A 22,967-nucleotide genomic window follows, 5' to 3' on the forward strand; every position below is an offset into this window, starting at 1 on the left:
GCTGCTCTCATGGTTCTTCATGATTCTCTGCTTCTACTCATCTTCTGCTGGCGACCCCATGACAGGTGGGGAATGTGGCTTGTCGGGGAGCCCACAGCCAGAGAGAGGACCCAAGAGAGGCCACATGGGGAGCTTGTATCCACAGATCCCCAAACCATGTGCTTGTGCAATGGGTTGGCCTGAGTGCAGGGGTCTGCATGTCGCATTGGTGGCTATGAAAGCTGAGTGTTGGAGTGACCGCAGAAGTAAACCTTGAGGATTGGGCGATTACCCCCAAAGTACAGAATCGCCAATTCAGGAGTGAGTGCATCCTGGGGGTGGATGCAGTGTGTGGCTTGTGGCCAAGACCATAGCCGGAGAAGGCCAGGAAGCCTGACAGCTCCTGGTGTGTGACGGCAGATGCCATGAGTGGTTCCCCTCCCTCATATGAGCAGTGCCTTCAGCAGCAGAAGTGGTGGATTATCTGCTGGTGCCAATAATTGTCTTTTGCCACTAGGTTGGTGCCCTGCCTGGACTAATTTGTGTTGTGTTGTATTTTGCTATATTGTGATGTATTTCATTTGCTTTTGTGGGCCATGGCTGGAGTGTTGATATTTGCCAAGAGAAACATGTATATGATTTGTATAGACTGTCTGGCAGAAAACCCTGAGGGGGTGGATTGTAGGGTAAGGTAAAAGTATCAGGCTTTTCTGCCCTCCAGAACTCTCTCCTCCTTTACTCAGTCCCCCAAGGGCAGGTTCCTCAACTCCTCACCCTCACTCAACCATGAGCAGGGCATCACCCACCGGTGATTTTTAGAGACTCACTGGCCTTCCTCAGCTTACTTAGTGCTTAATAGCTGCTCAGGGCTTCTCAATCTCAGTACCAGCTTTTGTTTTCTCAGTTGGCTTTTTCTCTGCCTGGCTGCAGAGAACTTGCGAGGGCTTCCTCCCTCAGCCAAGTGTGGGCTTTTATACCAAGGCCCACTGGCCATGTCTTGATTTTAAATGATACCATCCACCCCCAGGGTCCCCAAAACATATCACACTTGCCAAGGTCCTCCGCCTTCTGGTGGGATTGTTAGTCCATTAGTCCAAGTTCATTGGCTTTTCCCTTTGTCCACACTGGCGAGCTCCGAATTGTGGTCCTTTCTTCCCCGACGATTCTTGCTGCCTCTGGGGTCGTTGGCTGGTCCTCTCGGGCATCTCCTCCTCCAGGCATGGTCTCATCCAGCTCCTGGACCTTGTCCATATCCTGTGCCGCCATGACACATCCAGCGTTGTCACAGGCAAACACAGTCTGCTACTCCTCAGTCCCTCCAGGTCTTCGGAGGGCTCCATACCTGTCTGCATGGATCATCTTGCTGACTTACGCCAAATGTAGGGGCAGGAAGGACACAGGGCAGGTTTTCTGATCCAGCAGACTGAGTAAAGGAGGAGAGAGTTCTGGAGCCCTCAGTGGCTTTTTCAGGCTTTTATTGGGATTTACCAGGTAAATCACAGCAGGCAGAGATGCTGGGGGGCTGGGAGGCTGGCCGGCCTTGCAGCCCCCAGCAAGTCTTTTCTCTTTCTGGGTTCTCCGGTGATCTCTGCTGCTCTCGTGGTTCTTCATGCTTCTCTGCTTCTACTCGTCTTCTGCTGGCGTCCCCGTGACACCCAGTCTTAGCCCAGGTGAATCCCATCTACCTATGCCCACACTATTCCAGGTGCCGCCATCAGGCATGTATTCAGGACCGCAGGGTTCCGTCATCTATCCTAATGGCAGGAGGACAGAAAAGCCTGATACATTTACCTTACCCTCCAGAACTTTAATACAATTTGTAAGCAATACAGGAAAGGCAAAGAATATAGTTTCTAAATCAAGCACCCAAAGTTACCCGTCCCCTCGTGGGTAAAGGTCCACCCAAGCAGGCTTGGCCCAGAACAAGGCCCCAAAGCCTGCCACAAGTCTAAAGCATCTTCCAGTGGGGACCCACAGAAAAGGATCAGAAACAACCAGACAAGTCTGGGGGGAAAAGAGCAAAATCAAAATCAAGACAAAAACTGCCATTGTCACCTCCCCACGGGTCTCTCAAATGTTTCAACCAATCCACAACCAAAAGGCAAGTTTCTTCACATGTCTCTCAGCTCCTTGTGCCTCTCAGACCTCCTTCTGGCTCTCCATCCTGATTCCTTCCTTCCTCAGAGTCTGCTGCTTCTCTTCCTGCTCAGCTCCACCCTCCTTTTGGGTGGGGCAGGAAACCTGGAACCTCCCCCTTTCCTGGGGACCACCCTGTTACAGTTCGAGTTAGGGAAGAGCAGTAGAAAACTGGTCATGAAAAGCAAGTCCAGGTCTCATTTTTACAATCCTAAGAGGTGGAGAGCCGTGGGGTGGGACATGTGGAATGCTTATTACGAGTTTCTGTGTTGCTGCACCTTTTGTCTTATGGTTGGCGGGCTAGAGCTAAGCGGGATGCACACCAACTTATCCTTTCACGGGAGTCTTCTAGAAAGTGGCAGCCGGCCCTAGTGGCCTTTTACATGGCCGACCCATGCCCACTAATTTTTTTTTTTTTTTGTGGTGAAAGCAAGACCTGGTTTGAAGACAGAACTCAGGAGCCAGCTCTGTTCCCCAGGTAGAGAGGGAATGGTGGCTCAACTGAGACTGATTAGCAATGGAGTGAGGCAAAGAGAGAGGCATGAGGCATTCACTCAGTTGGGCTTAGGGCAACTAGAAGGTCGGACCTCCACGTTTTGGGACCCGCCAAAGAGTAGCCTTGTCCTGAGCCCCTCAGTCTGTGTAGGACAGCCAGACAGTGACCAAACACCAACTCCTCTCAAAAAGGTTATAATAGCATGTAGAGGAAACTGGAGAAATCCTACTGATGCCATGAAAAACTAAACGTTGGGAGCTGTAGGGTAAGGAAAAATGTCAGGCTTTTCTGCCCTCCTGCCACCAGGAAAGATGATGGATCCTTGTGGTCCTGAATGCATGCCTGATGGCGGGCACCTGGAATAGGGTGTGGGCATAGGTAGATGGGATTCACCTGGTCTGAGACTGGGCTTTTAAGGGCGGTGTCACGGGGACGCCAGTAGAAGCCAAGAAGCCGAGAAGCAGCAGAAGCCGAGAGAGAAGCAGAGAACACCGGAGAGCCCAGATAGAGTGAAGACTTGCTGGGGGCTGGGAGGCTTTCCTGGACACAGACCAACACATCCTATCAATGGCTTGTAAAGGCAGGACTGGACACAGTGCAGGTTTTCTATGATCCAGCAGACCGGGTAAAGGAGCAGTCAGAGTCCTCAGTAGTTTTGCAGGTTTTTTATTGGGGTTCACCAGGCATATGGAAGGAAGGGGTGCTGGCTGTGGGGCTGGGAGGCTGGTAGGCCTCCCAGCCCCCAGCAAGTCTTCACTCTATCTGTACTCTCTGGCGTTCGTTCTGCTGCTTCTCGGCTTCTCTTGCTGCTGCTGCTGCTGCTGCTGCAGCTGCTGGAGTCCCCCCGTGACGCCGCCCTTAAAAAGCCCAGTCTTAGCTCAGCTGAATCTCATCTACCTATGCCCACACCCTATTCCAGGGGCCTGCCATCAGACATGCATTCAGGACAAGGATCCATCATCTATCCTGATGGCGGAAGGGCAGAAAAGCCTGATATTTTCTTTACCCTACAGGCTGCTGTAGGGACAGGAAGGACATAGTGCAGGTTTTCTGATGCAGCAGACTGCGGAAAGAAGGAGTCCTAGAGAATCCTCGGTGGGTTTTGCGGGCTTTTTCTTTAGATTTATCAGGCATATGGCAGGCAGGGGGGCTGGGGGGCTGGGGGGCTGGCAGTCCTCCCAGCCCCCAACAAATCCTCACTCTATCTGGGCTCTCTGGTGTTCTGCTTCTCTGTTCCTGCTGGCGTCCCCATGACACCATCCTTAAAACCCAGTCTTAGCCCCGGTGAATCCCATCTACCTATGCCCACACCCTATTCCAGGTGCCGCCATCAGGCTTGCATTCAGGACTGCAGGGTTCCATCATCTATCCTAAAGGCAGGAGGGCAGAAAAGCCTGATACCTTTTACCTTAACCTACAGCTACCTAGGCATCCCCAGGCTACCTCACGATGGGGGCCATTGTCCTTAGGGCCAGCATGCAGGAATGTAGTGTACAACTAGATCGGTTTAAATACAGATTAATCAGAACATTCCAGGTCAAGGTACAAACTGGTCAGAATATTCCAACTTAATGACTGTGCCGTCATTGAGGAAGAAAGATCCAGGCACAGCACCCACACATATGAATTTTCTGCAATGTCTTTTCAGATTTGATAGTAGTTGTCTGATGTATTTTGGTGCTCCTTTGTTTGTTGAGTACATGTTGATGTAAAGGTAAGATATAACAAGAACGTTTAGAGTTGAACCTCGAGTTATGTCTCCCTGTTGTATTGTTCCCTTTATCATGATACAGAGTCATTCCCCATCTCTTTTTGCTTTTTTAAGCTGGAAGTCTATTTTGTTTGATATGTTAGTATAGGCTTTTCCTGCCTGCCTTTGGGTGTCATTTACTTACAGGATTGTTTTCCATTCCTTTACTTTCAGTCTATCTTTATTCTTGGTACTTAAATGTTTTTCCTGGAGGCAGCAGAAGATTGGATTCAGTTTCCGAACCCAACTATGTACTCTGTGTCTTTTTATTGGTGAATTCAGTCCATGAATGTTTAGAGTCATTATTTGTATGTGAAAGCCCATCACTGCCATTTTGTTCTGAGCATGTGGTTCCTTTAATTCCTTACTAAATTGTGTTCCTCCCTCTCTCTGCTTTAGTTCCTAAAGCTTCTTTGAATGTTTCTTGGAGGAGGGATTTAGTGGATGCAAACTTCCTTATCTCTTGTATAAAAAGGAAAGCCTTGTAGGATAGAGTACTCTTAGCTAGCATTTTTTTTCCTTAAAATATTTTGAATGTCACTTCAATATCTTTCTGCCCATATTGTTTCTTCAGAGAGATATGATGTTTATTTTATCAGTGTTCCTTTATAGGTTACGTGTTTCTTCCACCTCATCAGCTTCATTATTTTTTTCTGTGTCTTAGACTTTTAGGTTTTTAATATTTTGTGACTTGCAGTAGTTTTCCTTTTATCTAGGTAGTTTTCCTTTTATTCAGGGCAACCCGAATACGAAATGGGTTGCTTGACTTTGGATCCTCAACCAAGCACTTTTAAGGGACTTATAATAATATTCAACTGCAGGCACAAAACAAAAAGGTTAATAAAGGGTTTATTTACAAAAGAAGGGGAAATGAAGAAATGAATAACCCAGGAAGAAAGAGGGAGATAATTCATGAATGCATCCTACTAGTTCCCCTGACCTGGAATCCCAATGGCACGCTGAGAGCTGGCAAAAGCCAAGAGTCAAGCCAAGAGCTGAGAGGCCAAAAGGACCCCGAAGGCCCACATGTCCAAGCCTGGCTGCTTAGCTCATCCTCAGGTCCCAGCAACTCTCCCTGGGATGATGATAGGATTTGTAGTTCCCGGTGTCTTGATGCGTTTGGTCTGGAGTGGGGGTGGAGTCCACAAAACCTGTGTGGAGTTTGTTCAGGACATACTTTCCCCCTAACAGTAACTTGGTGATCCTTTTGCTTCCTGTATTTCTATGTTCATTTCCTTTTTCAAGGTTGGGAATTTCTCAGGCGCTATTTCCCTATAAGATTCTCAGTGCCCTTCTCTTTCTTTCCCATGTTTGATTCCTAGTATTCATGGTATCAGATAATTCTTAAAGTATTTCTTCGTTCCTTTCCCTTTTCTATCTTGCTTCTTACCTCTTTTGATTCTTGAGATCACTGATTTGCTCTTCCACTTGATTTATTCTCATTTCATGTCTTTCTCCTGAATTTTTTGTTTCCTCCTGTAATTCTGTTAATTTCCTGTTTAAAGTCTCACTTGCAGTCATTGTTGCTGATTGGGTTTCTCATAGGGTTCATTTCCCTTTCTGAGTTTTGTTTATTCCCATTCCTTTGTTTTCTTAATCATGGTATACTTGAATTCTGCATCTGATTGGTCATAAAGCTCTTCTATGTGTTTGTAGTTTGTTTCTGGAGTTTTGTTTCTTTAGTGGTGTATTATTTCTCTGATGGCTTGCCTGGCATTTTGTATTTTTATTCCTGTCCATTTTTGGTTGTGGATTTTCTCTGCTGTAGTTTTGTTTTTTGTTGTGTGTCTTTCCCACTGCTTTGGGTATTCATTAGCTGTTGGGCATGACTACTGGAGTATTGCTGGATCTGGAGTGATCCTGGAGCCTTCCCCAAAGCCCTTTGGCTGTTTTCTGGTTGCTGGGAGGGTGGGTGGGGCCACTGGTTGTAGAGGGTCAGTCACTGGGAACCCATTGCACCCAGGGATGGTATCATTTTAAAATACAAGCATTTGAATGTTATTCAAAACATAAAGAACATTCTTTGACTTTACTTTCCCACTTTTGTGTTTGCCATACAATTATTCCCTTAGAGTTTTTTAAAGTGCACTTGATACAATAATTACGTGCTCAGTGTACTACCACCACTAGTACATCATACAAGTCTGCTAATTGGCAAAATTCACTTAATGAAACTGATTTGGTATAGTGCCAAAAACTAAGGCTTAGAAGTCATTAAAAATCATGTTGTGTTATGAAGTTAAGTTTATCTGAAAACTAAAGAATTATTTCAGTTCTCCCTAAGGCCAGTCATTATTCTGTGATATACATGAGTATATAAAAAATACTAATGAGCGTAGCTCTTGCAGAATGTTACAAACACCATATTTGAAGTCAGAAGACATGTTAGTAAGTAGTGTCACTTACTAGCTGTGGAATCTTGATCAAAATTATTGAAATTCTTTGTATGTCAGTGACCTTGTTATAAAAATGATATTCATATTTGCCTCTCAGGTATTTGTAATGAACAGATATAGTAGCAAATATAAAAATAATTGGTAAACTATAAGGGGTGTTATAGAAATATAAAACAATGTCATCACAGTGATAGTGCTTTCCAAATATTGAAGAACTTTTTGAAACTGTGAAGGACAATCAAATGGTAGTGGTATCAGGAAAAGAATGGGAGTGTTAAAATTGGCATTTGGATTTCTATTGGGGCTGTGTTAAGTGGGCTATTATTAGTGATATCCTCCGTAGAGTGATAAGTAGTATATAGTGGCTTGGTGCATGAGACCTTCTTGATAATATTTTAAATGTTTTGACTATTAAAGTTTCTATCCTTGAATACCAACAATGTGTATGGCACTTAGATTATGAATGTACAAGTTAAGGGGTAGAAGTGGCAGGAGAAGTAAAATTAGTAGCCAATTCATTGTAAGTCATTCTAAGTACTTCATATAAAGAAAAATGAATATTTTAGGTTAGATGAGGGAATTCATAGTTAGAGTGGAAATGGGAGTAGCACTAGTATTTTGATGGTCAAAAATGATCTCTCTGAGTGTGGCAAAAGCTGGTAGGGGAAGGATGAGAAGGAGCCAGTCATGTGAAGGTCTAGACGAAGGACATTCTGATGAGAGAAAACAGTAAGTCATATCTGTTCATTTTATTTAAACATGTCAGAATTTCTAACAAGGAAGCAGGAAGTGGGGTAAGCATCATCATAATCACTTCTTTTCTGTGTTGAAGATATGCGTGAAGGCTTAGTACATTTTAGAGAATTAATAAATGTTCTTCTCTCATGAAAGCTTAAATACTTTTTTTTTGAGTTAACATAACTATCTCAAGTTTTTGGTTAAAGACCTAAAGAAAAGATTTTGGTATTACTTTGCTATTTTATTCAATTGTTTTATCTTTCAGTAAATTTTTTATTTACTAATTCAATAATAGTAAAATTCACCATTGAGGTCTTTGCTTAATAAATTGTTTGATTCCACCTTTTGTGATAAATCATCAATATTTCCATGGAAATAATATGGTATTGTTAATAGTAAAAGAATAGTCTTCCAACTGAATAGGCCAACATCCACCACCTCAGACTCCCTTGCTGCATATGATGACAAATTCACATAGCACTGAGAAGAGTCTGTGTTATCTGAACAATGATAGGCAGGTTTAAAGTTAAGATGTCTCTGTGAGATTAGGTTGGCAGTCAGTCTGGGGACCAGCAACCATGATAGTGCTGGCTCCTAGAAGGCTGCATAGATCCTGTCATTGAAGATTCCAGGACTGAAATGAGCAACAATGAGAGTGGTTCCAGTGGCAGCAACAAATCTCAGCACAACTTGCTGGCTAGTGTTCCTGGAAGATATGACACTGATATCAGCCATTTTCAATGACAATACAGCTCAAGCCACCTATGGAAGCTTCTTGCAGGTTATCTTCAAGTTTGTGATGTAAGTACCATCACATTTCCTCTTGTAGATGCACTGTTCCATTTGGAAGTCAAGGTTAGTGGTGCATAAGTGGGCTCCTGCTGCAAGGAATGTGTGGATTTCCTCCTCCTTCATTTTCAGGCCTGCAAGGGCTCCAGACCTTGTGAAAGTTTTGAAGGAAAAACATTTGGGGGGGGATATTTGTATTTATTAAAATCATAAGAAACTTAGTAAAATTACAAAAGTAGTGAAAACAAAAATATTCATAAAATAAAGTAATAGCAATGATCCCTAATATCAAGCTTTGATTAAAGGTTAAAGAAGGAAAGAAGCACAAAAGTAGTGACATGAAATTAGAAGACGTGTCTGATTCTACTAGTGTCAGCAGTGAATTAAATCAACAAGCAAAGAGTGGAAAAACTGATAATCAGCACTGTTCTATTGTAATGACCAAAGATCCTTATAGGTAATAATATTTTACTGTAAGTACTTATTATTTTTTATAAGTCATTCAAATTTGAGTGAGTATCATCGTTAACAACTTCAGTTTTTTACTAGAGATATCTAACTTTGCCTGGTAGTCATAAAATGCAAATTAACATTGAGACAACGTGTTTAAAATCATAATGACAAGCACTCTATTAAAACAATAATAACAAGGGTTGACAAATGTGAGGGGTAAGTCATTCCTATACACTTTGATAGAGGAAATTGGTAAATTCATTTTGAAGGGTAACTAAGTGGCACCTTTCAAAATTTCAAGCATATTATCTATCTTGAAGTAAGTGCTATAGGTACTTTAAAAAATAGGGAAATTTAAAGCAGCAAAATTAGAAGGCAAAGAAATACAACACAAGACACACTGAGATATCAAGGGACTGTGTTTTCATAAGGAGAGACATATCCAAAGTTCAACCACAAATACAAAGAAAACTTTATCTTCTTATCAAATACAGACTTAAAAATTGTCATGATAAAGAAGTGGATGAAAACATGGAAAGGCAAGTCAAAGTGAACATAGGAACTTAGAAAAGCTAATCAAAGAGATAGAACAAATGTCATGAGAAATAAAAATAATGATTTAAATAAGAAAATAGGTGGTGGGGAAAGGAAGGACTAGAGTCAAAATAAGGGGGGGTGCAATTGTATGGGGAATATAACCAAAACGAAAATGCATACATTGTGCAAAGATGAAAAAAGATGTAAGAATTATATAAAATAAAATATTTAAATAAAAATAAAATATGTACCATATTTCAACCCAAAAAAATAAATAAATAAGAAAATAACAGAATTGTAGGGTATAAAAAGACCAATAGAGGAGCTAAAAGTTTCTGGAGACAGCTATGGAAATAGATTAGCCAAGTGAGGAATGAATCAGTGGTCTCAAAGGACTCAGGTGGAAGAAGAAAGAAATACAAACAAAAGGAAATGAAGAACCATTTCAATAACTACTTGATTCCATTAGAAAAGGCACATAAGGATATTGGGTACTCCAGAAGAGGAGGGAGAGAGAGCAGAGAACTTATTTCAAAGAAATAATAGAAGAAAGACTTCGCAAACCTGAGAGAGGATTAAATTATACAAGTCCACAATGCTAAAAGAATACTTGGTTATTTAAATATAATGAGACCTACACCAAGTCACTATCAGGTGTGAAACTATCAAGACTGCAAGACAAAGAATTTTGAAAGTGGATGGGGAATAAAGACATATAACCTATAAAAAGTTACTCCTCCCACAGGCTTACAGCAGACTTTTCTGAGGAAATCCTAAAGCCAAGTGAGAATGGAATGACATACTAAAAATACTTCAAGAATAAAACTGCCAATTCCGAATACTGTACTTTCAAGACTGTCCTTCACATCTGAAAGAGAAATGAAGGTCTTTGTATAGCAATAGAAGCTACAGGAGGTTGCTGACACTAGACCTCCCTCATAAGAAATGTTGAAAGGAGCTTTGATATTTAAATTGAAGAGAAGAAAATCCCCAAAAATCTAAATAAGGAAATAGATAGAGCCAGAAAACTAAGATAAAATGACAGTGACATGTGCTTACATAGCAAATACCTTAAGTGTAAGCCTGCACTCACCAACCAAAAGGTACAGAGCATCCAGTTAGATAAGAAAACAAAACCCAACTTTTTGCTATCTCCAGAGCGTAAGTGAGCTCCACAGATAAGCATGTGGTTGGAAAACAATCCTATAGGCAAGTGGGCCCTAGATAAAGGCAGTGCTAGCCATGCTTATATCTGATAAAATAGACTTCAATTTAAAACAGGTAATAAGAGACAGAGGTTGACATTATATAATGATTTAGTGATCAATACATCAGGAAGATATAGCCCTATCAGTATATATGCACCCAATAAAGGTGCATCAAAATATATATGATGACAATTATCAAATCTTAAAACAGACATTGGCAACCACAGGACAGTAGAGGGGACAGCAATACCTCACTTTCAACAATGTTTAGACCAAATGAGCTTGGAAACAATAGCCATAAATGAGGAATCAGACCACAGAGGCTTAATAAGCATTTATAGGGCACTGTCCCCACAAAGCTAAGGACACATTCTTGCTACGGAACATGGAATATTCTTCAGGATACACCACATGTTGGGTCACAAAAGAAGTGTTAATTCATGAAGATTGCAATCATATCAATGTCTTCTCTGACCAGAATTGTATCAAATGAGAAATCAACCACAACAAAAATGGGAAAAACCACTAATAAATGGAGACTGAATAAGTTACTATCGAATGATTATTTGGTTAATGAGGAAATCAAAGAAGAACTTAAAGAATACCTGAAGATAAATGAAAATGAACACATGAGTATAACAGAACCTACAAAGCACTGACAGTGAAGTACATAGCAATACAGGCCCACAAGAAATATTTAAAATATATAATCTCTAACCTTATAATTAAAGGAACTTGAACATGCAAAATCAAAACCCAGGAGCAGGGTTTCCCTGGTGGTGCAAGGGTTAAGACGCAACCTGTGGGGCAATCTGCAGCCACTGCAGCATGAGTTCAATTCCGGCCAGCCAGGAAGCTACCCACATGGCACAGCAGACCTCTCCTGACTCACCCACTGCTCTGCTCAGCATGTACTTTGGTCAGTCTGCCTGTTCTGTTCCCCATTCTGTCTCTGGTGAATCCTCTCACCCGCCATGCCTCTGGCCTGTATCCCAGCTCTTGTATGAATAAATAAATAAAAGTTCAGAAAAAAACCAGGAGAAAAAAGGAAACTATTAAAATTGGAGCAGAAATAGACTAATAGAAACAAAAAAGGCAGTCCAAAATATCAGTGAAACCAGAAGCTAGTTCTTTGAAAAACACACAAAATAGACAAAATTATAACTAGGTTTACAAAACAAAAAAAGAAAGATTCTTACTAAATAACAACCAAAAACAAAAGAGAAGTTGCAGTACATATCCCAGAAATACAGAAGATTGTAAGATCATATGAACATATAACAAGAAATTGGATAACGCAGAAGAAATGGGAAAAAATTAGAAAAATACAACCTTCTGAGACTGAATGAGGAAGAAATAGAAAACCTGGACAAACCAACTACAATGGAAACATTAAAATAGTTCTTAAAAGTGAAGGACTAAAGTCAAAATAAGGCGGGAAGTGCAATTGTATAGGGAATATAACCAAAATGAAAATGCATACATTGTGCAAAGATGAAAAAAGATGTAAGAATTATATAAAATAAAATATTTAAATAAAAAAAAGGAAAAAAAAAGTTTTCCAAATACCAAAAGCCCAGGACCAGATGGCTGCAAAAATGAGTTCTACCAAATATCAAAGATGTCTACTACTTATCCTTCTCAAATGCTTCCTAAAGGTTGAGGAAGAGGGAATTCTTCTATGAGGCCAACATTACTCTGATACCAAAACCAGACCAAAACCTTCCAAAAAGAGAAAATTAAGACCAATCTCCCCGATGAACATAGGTGTAGAATACCTCAAGCAAGTGTCTTGACTATTTGATAGTCTTTGCTCTTTTAGATAGCAGCAGCTCTTGCAGGTGCTCTATCATAAGGTTGGGTGTCACCTGCGATTCCTGTCTTTCTCTTTCTGTTGCACCTTAGAACTAATGTTTCAGTATATCATCTAATGTCTAACACCAAAACATATCCACAAACCAATGACATCTTTCAAACTGGAATGCTCTTTCTTCTGAAAAAGCATCTGCATATTGCAAAAAGCCAAAACAATTGGAAAAGGCATATAATCTACATGCCCGCTCCCTTCATTCCTGCAGTTGGTTCCTCAAAAGCCACTTTCTCAATTAGATCTGCCTTGGCCATTCTGAGTCATATTTTGACTGCTGCACCCTCTTACAAACCTCCACATTTCCTTTTCTGCTTTAGTGTTCCCTAACAGGAAGTGTATTTTCCATTTGGTTCAATGTCTGTTACTTCATTCTCAGGGTAGGAGTTTGGTTATTTCTCTTCCATACATTCAGTGTTTTCAGAGGGGCTGAAAATGTACTGCAACCTCGGGCCCTACAAGGTTCTAGGTTGAAACTCTGATATGTGAGCCTGTACTCATTGCACCCGAGGCTGGGACTCCTCCAAGATCTCTTGGTGTATGGGACTGGAGAACTCAGCTCTCAGAAAGGCATTTTTTTTTTTTTTTGGTCCATGGGTGATGCCAAATTGTTTTTCTTCATAGGAAGACCTCAGTAGGTGACACATTTTTGGTCATGACCCTGATATCATTGCAACAAAAAGTTATTTTAAAGTAAATCCTTTGTCCCTGATTTCTTCCATAATACCACATTGCCTCATACTATTTTTCCATAAGTTGCACAAATTACTTTAAAAGCAAAGCTGGAACCACACTATAAATCAAATTACTGGTTCCATATTAAGACTCATCACACAAATGAAGTCAACTCAGATCTTTAAATATAACATTCAAGATGTTCAGCTGTTTCTAGGCTGACCCATTTCAGTATTTTACTTTGCCATTCATGTTTAGAAAACACTTTGATAGACGTGCCTTGTTGTGCTCTTTCAGTAATCTCTGTGGAATGGTTTCCTCCTCCAATACCTTGCCTGGGGACCTTCTGTGTTTTCCTTACCTCCTCATTAAAGCCTTCCTGTGCTCACTTAGAGGATGTCATACATTGTACTATAATGCTCAGATTGAATCTGAATTATATGCATGCCTTTGAGGCAAGGAGTGTGTTTCCTTGCTTATGGTTGCGATTTTATCACTGTCTTAAGAATCATCAATGAATGAAGATGGATAAGAGTTGGCATTTTACAAAAGTTTTTGTTCACCCTTGTAAGTAGAGATGTTATAAAACTTTAGATGTTCAAAGTTTCCTTTTTAAAAGAATAGGTGTTCTGGCTTGCTTAACATGGGAGTAAAGACCAATGGGAATATTCCATGGCCTTCAGTGGCTTCTATGGATCCAGCCAGTGTGAGGGCTGGTGTTGTGCTTTCAGGGAGTGAGGAGAAGAAAAGATCTGCTGCATTTGCAGTGGATGTGGAGGGGAGGAGATTTGAAACAGATGCCACAAGGTAAAATCTATAAGTTTTCCTTTCAGATCAAAGGAATATTAGCAGTCATTGCTTTTCTGCAAATCAAAAAGGATAATGTAGTGCACAGGACAAGGAAAGAAAAATCTCACTCTTTAGGACAAATAATTTTGAAAGGTGTATGATGTGGGCCATTCAGTTTTTGGCTTCTTCATAGAAGGGACATGGATTTACAAGCTTGTGTATGAATTAGGGCACCGTTTCATACTTCTTTATTTTTATAGTTTCATACTGCTTGAGATGTATGTTACTTCACAACACACACCACCAAAGCATCCAGATTGATCTATCCTTGAATATTGGGCCCCCGCCTATGTGTTCACATCCCTCCTGCATTCTACCCCTGCTAGCCTGAATTCTACAGTCCTACATTCTCATTTTATTTTTTTTTTTGTTTGCCAGTTTTTTTTGTTAGTGTTTTTGAGAGGAGCTGATTGAAACAAATAATTTGTTTCATAGATATCTATTCATAGATTGAAAACCTAAGTTGTATTCAATAAATTGCACCATTTTCAGGAGTCATTGCTGATATGATTTTATGAATATTTAGATTTTTTATTGACTTTTATTTTAACTGAGGGTCACTGGAAGGTGATTTTAAAAAGGAGAGAGTACTGAAAAAATGCTAAATTTTCATGATGGGGTTTTGCAGACTACAGTCAAACTAGAAGAAAATGGATCTGCTTGGTCAAGCCACTTAGCTAATATGAACTTCAGGACTGTCTTTCTACCACTTTCCCTTGAATTCACTCTTGAACTTGCATTGGTAATTTTCCCAATCACCCTTCCTGCAATATCGGTTTCTAAAGGTCACCACTGATTTTTCAGTTCAAGGAATTGACACATACCTTTTTATTTATTTATTTATTTTAATAGAGGCATGTTTTTATTTATTTATTATGTTTGTTTGTTTGTTTTGTTTATACATGCACTGGGTACAGTCAGAAGCGCGGGAGGGTGAGAGAATTCACCAGAGCCAGAGTGGGGAGCAGAGCAGGCAGAAGGACTGAAGTACACTGCTGAGGGGAGCAGCGGGTGGCAGGAGAGGTCTGCGCACCATGTGGGATTCTCCTCCGGTGCCCGGGGAGCAGCCGGGGATCGAACCGGCGCCGCAGAGGCCGCGGGCAGCTTTGCAACCCAGCGCTCAACCGCTGCGCCACCGGGGAGGCCCGACACATACCTTTTTAAACCCAGGAGCTATATCAACCTCAATGGAAATCTCTTTCCTCCAACATCATTTCTTCATTTGACACTCAAAAGTTCTTTTGAAAGGGAGAACACACTGGATAACCTCCTCATGTATCTTATTCTTCCATCTCATTCTGTTTTTCCTATTTCACTTCAACTCCATTTTACCTTTAGACAAACTGAATTATCTCCTATGACTTTTACTTCCTTGTATATGCTAATGATCCCCAAATTTATACTTACACTGCAGTTCTCTTATCTTAATACTGTACTGCATTCACAGTGTCTGTGGCTGCAGCCCCTCTCAGATATCTTGGTGTATGGTACTGGAACATAAAGATCCCCGAATGTCATTTTCTGTCCATGGGTGATGCCAGATTTTTATTCACGGTAGGGGAAACTGATGAGGTACAACTTAGTTGCTCACGAACATGATATCATTCCAAGTATGTGCATTTTAAAACTAAATCTGCTCTCACCCATGAGATATTTCTTGGCTTTCTTCTATTATATTATATAGACCTAATGCTATTTTTCAACAGGTGCACATTATTACATGGAAAGCCAAATTCAAAATAATACTGGACATCTAATTCATAGATCCATGTCTAAGCTTAATTTCTTTTCCACAGTGAACTCAGACTTTTCAGTGGAGCATTCAATGTGTTTCAAAATTTCTGTAGCATTTAGTGTGTTAAAAAAAAAAAACCACTCAACTCTCAGTGTTTTGTTCTTTCTCTCTCAAATATAGGAAACACATTGATGTGATCTGCCCTATTCTTGTGTTTATGTTGTTATTTCCATGTGGAGTGGTTTCTCTCTCAACTCCTTGCCAGGTGACCTGCTGTATTTTTGTATCCACTTTTAAAGTCTCCCAGGTGCTCACTTACAGCATGTCATAAATGTACTCTTAACTATCACAGTGTATCATAATTGTATATATGGCCTTGAAGCAAGGAGTATTTTTGCTGTGGTTATTATTTCATCATGGTTTTAAGATACATCAATGAATGAAAATGGTACAAGTTTGGAATATTGCAAAAGTAGTTTTATTCTTCTTTTTTTTTAAAGATTTATTATTTATTTTTTTTAAATTTGTTTTTTTTTTTAAGATTGATTTATTTATTTATACAAGCACTGGGTACAGTCAGAAGCGTGGGTGGGTGAGAGAATTCACCAGAGCCAGAGCGGGGAGCAGAGCAGGCAGAAGGACCGAAGTACACTGCTGAGGGGAGCAGCGGTGGCAGGAGAGGTCTTTGCGCCAGGCGGGAACCTTCTCCGGTGGCTGGGGAGCAGCTGGGGATCAAACCGGTGCCGTAGAGGCTGCGGGCAGCTTCGTAACCCAGCGCTCAACTGCTGTGACACCGGGGAGGCCCTTATTTATTTATTTTTATACAAGCACTGGGTACAGGCAGAAGCATGGGAGGGTGAGAGAATTCACCAGAGCCAGAGCAGGGAACAGAACAGGCAGACTGATGAAATACACTGCTGAGGGGAGCAGCAGGCGGCAGGAGAGGTCTGGCGTGCCATGTGGGACCCTCTCAGGCAGCTGGAGATCGAACCTGTGCTACAGAGGCTGCGGGCAGCTTCAGCCCGGCGCTCAACTGCTGTGCCACCAGGAGAGGCCCCTATTATTCTTTTTATTTTTAAAGATTTATTTATTTATACAAGAACTGGTGTACATGTCAGAGGTGCGGGAAGGTGAAGGAATTCACCAGATACAAAGCGGGGAGCATAACAGGCAGATGGACCGAAGACACTGCTGAGGGGAGCAGAGGGTAAGGCAAGAGAAACCATGTGGGTTTCTCCCTGGCTGGCTGGGAATCGAACCCACACTGCAGAAGCTGTGGACTGCTTCACAACGTGGCAATCAACCCACTCTGCCACCAGGAGGCCCCCTGTTTAAATATTCTTGATCAGTAGATTTCATAAACAAAATGAGCTTTTGTGGTTTCTTCCTTTTTTTTTATAATAAATTTTATTTTTATATTCCCCATACAATTGCAACCCCCCCCATTCTGACCCCAATCCCTCCCCTCCCGCCCCCCCCCCAAAAGTGTCTCTGGTTCATAGTTTTTTGTTGATTTTGATTTTCACTTTCTTATAGTTATTCATTTTCCTGGTCCCTTATTTAAGTTTTCTAGATTCCTGCTATGAGTGAGACCATCCAGTATTTTTCTTTTTCTTTTTGGCTTATTTCACTGAGCATGATCCCTTCCAGTGCCATTCATGTTGCTGCAAATTGCATGTGTTTATCTTTTTTGAATGCTGAGTAATATTCCATGGTGTATATGTACCACATCTTCTTGATCCAGTCATCTATTTTTGGGCATTTGGGCTGTTTCCAAAGCTTAGCTATTGTAAACAGTGCTGCTATAAACATAGGGGCGCAGGTGTTCTTTGGAATTGATGTTTCTGTGTCCTTTGGGTAAATACCTAGGAGTGGAATTTCTGGATCATATGGAAGCTCTATGTTTAGTAGGTCAAGAAATCTCCACACAGCTCTCCATAGTGGTTGGACCAGTTTGCACTCCCACCAACAGTGCAGGAGAGTTCCTTTTTCTCCAAAACCTTGCCAACATTTGTTGTTGCTAGTTTTTTTAATATGTGCCATTCTCACTGGTGTGAGATGGTATCTCATGGTAGTTTTGATTTGCATTTCCCTGATTACAAGTGATGTTGAACATTTTTTCATATGCCTGTTGGCCATTTGCATTTCCTCTTCAGAGAAGTTTCTTTTTAGCTCTTCTGCCCATTTTTTGACTGGGTTATTTTCTTTGTTGTTGTTGAGTCTCATCAGCTCTTTGCAGATTTTTGTGATCAGTCATTTATCATTAGTGTTGGGTGCAAAAATGTTCTCCCAGTCAGTGGGGTTTCTCTTTGTTTTTGTTATTATCTCTTTTCGCTGTGCAGAAGATCTTTAATTTGATGTAGTCCCAGCTGTTTATCTTTGCCTTCACTATCAATGATTTGGGTGATATATCTGTAAAGATGTCTTTGATGTGCAAATCAGATAGTGTTTCACCTATATTTCCTTCTATATAATTTATGGTTTCAGGTCTTATTTCTAGTTCTTTAATCTATTTTGATTTGATTTTTGTGTATGGTGTGAGGTAGTGTTCAAGCTTCATTCTTTAGCATGTAGCAACCCAGTTTTCCCAGCACCATATATTGAACAAACTTTCTTTGCTCCAATGCATAGTCTTTGCTCCTTTGTCAAAGATTAGTTGACCATAAATCTGTGGGTTTATTTCTGGATTTTCTATTCGATTCCATTGGTCTGTATGTCTGTTCTTGTTCTAATACCATGCAGTTTTGATGATTATGGCTTTGTAGTATAGTTTGAAGTCTGGGAGTGTGATGCCTCCATTCCCTTCTTTCTTTTTTCAGGAGAGCTTTGGCAATTCGCGGTTTTTGGTGATTCCATATGAATTTCATCAATAATTGTTCTATTTCTTTGAAGAATGACATTGAAATTTTGATTGGAATAGCATTGAATGTATATTGCTTTTGGTAGGATGGCCATTTTAATAATGTTTATTCTTCCAATCCATGAGCAGGGGATGTCTTTCCATTTCTTTGTGTCTTCTTCTATTTCTTTTAACAGTGTTTTATAGTTTTCTTTGTATAGGTCCTTTACCTCTTTTGTTAGATTTATTCCCAAATATTTGATTTTTTTTGTTTCAATAATAAAAGGGATGTTTTTTTGATTTCTTCTTCTTCGGATTTATTGTTTGTGTATAGGAAGGCTACTGACTTTTGCGTGTTGATTTTGTATCCTGTCACTTTACTGAACTGATTGATGAGTTGAATTAGTTTTTCTGTGGAGTTTTTGGGGTTCTCTATGTATATTATCATATCATCTGCAAATAGTGATAGTTTGACTTCTTCTTTTCCTATTTGGATTCCTTGGATGTCTTTCTCTTGTCTTATTGCTCTGGCTAGGACTTCCAGTATTATAATGAAAAGCAGTGGTGAGAGTGGACATCCTTGTCTTGTTCCAGATCTTAATGGAATTGCTTTCAGCTTTCCACCATTGAGAATGATACTGGCTGTTGGCTTCTCATAGATGGCCTTTATGATGTTGAGGTATGTTCCTAGTATTCCAAGAATTTCAAGGGCTTTTATCATGAATGGTTGTTGCACTTTGTCAAAAGCTTTCTCAGCATCTATTGATATTATCATATGGTTTTTATATTTCTTTTTGTTGATGTGTTGGATAACGTTCATTGATTTTCAGATGTTGAACCATCCTTGTGTCCCTGGAATGAATCCTACTTGGTCGTGGTGAATTATCTTATGGATACATTGTTGGATTCTGATCGCTAAAATTTTGTTGAGGATTTTTGCATCAGTGTTCATTAGGGAGATTGACGTGTAGTTTTCCTTTTTTGTGTTGTCCTTGTTCGGTTTTGGTATTAGTGTAATGTTGGCTTCATAGTACGTGTTTGGTATTGTCTCTTCCTTCTTAATTTTTTGGAAGAGTTTGTGAAGGATATGCACCAATTCATCTCTGAATGTTTGCTAGAATTCATTTGTAAATCCATCAGGTCCTGGGCTTTTGTTTTTGGGGAGGTTTTTGATTACCATTTCAATTTCGCTGCTTGTAATTGGTCTGTTTAGGTGTTCTATTTCTTCTTTATCTAGCTTTGGGTGATTGTAGAGTTGTAGGAATTTGTCCATCTCCTCTAGATTGTTGAACTTGTTTCCATACAACTCTTTATAGTAGTTACTGATTATTCTTTTGATTTCTGCTGTGTCCATTGTGATTTCTCCTCTTTCATTTCTGATCCTGTTTATTTGTGCTTTCTCCCTTTTTTCCTTTGTGAGCCTGGCTAGGGGTTTGTCTATTTTATTGATTTTTTCGAAGAACCAGCTCGTGGTTTCATTAATCTTTTGGATTTTTTTTTTTTTTTAGTTTCAATTTCATTTATTTCTGCTTTGGATTTTATTATTTCTTTTCTTCTACTGGTTTTGGGTTTTTTTTGTTGTTCTTTTTCTAGATCTTTGAGCTTCGAGATTAGGTTATTTCTTTGAGTTCTTTCTTGTTTCTTGATGTGAGCTTCTATTGCTATATATTTTCCTCTTATTACTGCTTTTGCTGCGTCCCATACATTTAGGATATTGGTGTCCTCCTTGTCATTCTATTCAAAGAATTTTTTAATTTCCTCTTTGATCTCCTCATTAGTCCAGTGGTCTTCCAGTAGTGTGGTTTTTAGTCTCCATGAGGTAGGAAAGTTCCTTGCCTTCTTTTTATGGTTTATTTCTAGCTTGATGCCTTCATGGTCAGAAAAGATGGTTGGTATGATTTCAATCTTGGTGTATCTGTTGATGTTTGTCTTGTGCCCCAGTATGTGATCGATCCTGGAGAATGATCTGTGTGCGCTTGAGAAAAATGTGTACTCCGTTTTTTGGGGTTTAGTGTTCTATAGATGTCTGTTAAGCCCAAATGCTCTAGGTCCTTATTTAGAGCTTTAGTTTCTTTACTTATTTTTTGTCTTGTTGATCTATCCATTGTTGGTAGTGGTGTGTTGAAGTCTCCCACTACATATGTGTTTTCTCTGATGTCTGTTTTCAAAGAGGACAACAGTTGTCTGATATATGGTGGTGCTCCTTCGTTTGGTGAGTATATGTTAATGAGTGTTATTTCTTCTTGAAGTATTGTCCCTTTGATCATAATGTAGTGACCGTTGGGATCCCTTTTTATTTTTTTGCGTTTGAAATCTGTTTTATCTTATATAAGTATAGCTGTTCCTGCTTGTTTTTTGGTCCATTTGCTTGTAGGATTGTTTTCCATCCTTTAACTTTGAGTCTATTTTTATCTTTTGTAGCTAAATGTGTTTCCTGGAGACAGCAAAAGGTTGGGTTTTGTTTCTTAATCCAGGCTGCAACTCTGTGTCTTTTTATTGAAGAGTTTAGTCCATTTACATTTAGGGTTAATATTGATATGTAAGCATCTGTATTTGCCATTGTGTTTGTCTTTCCTTTGATTTTATTTATTCTTTTAATATCTTTTTTTTCCCTTGCCTTCTTTCGTTGTTATTCGTCCCTCTGAGGTTCTGGCTTTAGGATTCCTTGTAGTATTTTTTGGAGTGGGGGTTTATTGGTAATGAAGTTCCATAGTTTCTGTTTGTCTGGGAAGGTCCTTATTCTTTCTTCATAGAGGAAGGAAAGCTTTGCGGGATAGAGTATTCTTGGTTGACATCTGTTTTCTTGGAGTCTGTTGACTATGTCCTTCCACTCTCTCCTTGCCCATAGTGTTTCTTCAGAGAAGTCTGAGGTCAGCCTGATTGGCTTTCCTTTGAATGTTATTTGTTTCTTCCCTCTTGTCAGCTTCATTATTTTTTCCTTGTCCTGGATTCTTGGGAGCTTCACTATTATGTGTCTTGCTGTATTTTTCCTTTCGTCATGGAAGTTTGGTGTTCTTCTTGCTTCTTGTATATCAATTTTCAGCTCCTTCTTCACATTTGGGAAGTTCTCTTCAATTATCTCCTGGAATATTTTCTCTGTTCCTACATCTCTCTCCTCTCCTTCTGGTATTCCTATAACAATTATATTTCCTTTCCTCATGGTGTCCGATAGTTCCCAAAGTCTTTCTTCGTTCTTTTTCCTTCGTACTTCTCTTTCCTTTTCTGTTTTGGTTCTTTTTATTTCTGTGTCTTCAAGAGAACTTATTCGTTCTTCCATTTCATCTATTCTGATTTCATTGCTTTTCCCAGAATTCTTTAGTTCTTCCATTAATTCTTTGATCTCCTGCATTTCTTTTACTTCCCTCTTTAGGGACTCAATTTCATTCTTCTGATCGTTGATTATTTTCCCCTTATCATTGTTTTCCTTTATGAGTTCTGTCATTTTTTTAATCATCCAATTTTAAATTCTCTTTCTGGAAGGCTCAGAAGTTCTTCCAAGTTACTGTCGTTGCAATATGGGGGCTGGTTTTCTTTTTGTGGTGTGCTTCTTCCCTGAGGAGTTGCTATGTTTTGTGTGGTTCTTCTACTCCCTACTGTCTGTTTTCTAATTTGCCGTATGTGTTGGGACACTGTGTTGCTGGGACTGGCCGGCATCTTGGGTGAGCTTCTCTGCTCCCCTCTGGCTCCTCCGGGAGCCATCTGTCAGTTTCAAGCAGTCTTTACTGAAGAAAGGTCCCTGTTCTAAAATGCCGATGTGGGGACACACACCCCTGTGCTCCTGGTCTGCCCCAGCGGTGGGTTCCCTCTCCCCCTCTGGGCTTGGACGGCAGGCCAGAGGTGTTCTGGTGTGGGCGAACTTCCCCGGCTCACCTCTGGCTCCTGAGGGGGCCTTCTGCAGGCAGTCTTTACTGAAGAAATGCCCCTGTTCTAAATGGTGATGCGGGACACACTCCCTGCGTGTCCAGTCTCAGGCACACTCTTCTGCGCGCCTGGTCTGCCCCGGCTTTGGGTACTTGCTCCCCCTGTGGGCTCAGACTACTGGTCGGCAGGCGCCCTGTGTGGGCTATCTTCCCAGCTGGCCACTGGCTCCTCCAGGAGCCTCTGCTGGTTTCAAGTCTCTAGGTGGCGCCAGAGATCTCTCCTAGAGCCCTTGGGGAGCTGTTTTTTTTTTTTTTTTCACCCTGTGGGACAGGAAACAGCGGGAATGGTAGGGTAAATCTCAATGGCTTTGGGGTGCTGTGTCTGCCTTGTGCCCCACCGTCGTGGAGAACCCACGCCCCGAATTTTGTGCCTCGGATCTCAGTTCCAAAGCCCTCAGGTCCAGAACGCGGGCTGTAGCCCAGTTCAGTGTCCACAGAATGGGGTCTTTTGCACCCCGCTCCCATGCCTGGGTGCCTGGTTCCTGGTTACTCAGTGAGGGACTTTCACCTCAGTGAGTGTCTTCGCGCGCGTCTCCCTGCAAGCCTAGGTCACAGGCGTGGGGACCTGGGCAGCCACGATCCCAATCTGCATTTGCTTTT

The sequence above is a fragment of the Talpa europaea genome (genome assembly GCF_964194135.1).
Source record: "Talpa europaea genome assembly, chromosome: 14".
Lineage (NCBI taxonomy): Eukaryota > Metazoa > Chordata > Mammalia > Eulipotyphla > Talpidae > Talpa > Talpa europaea.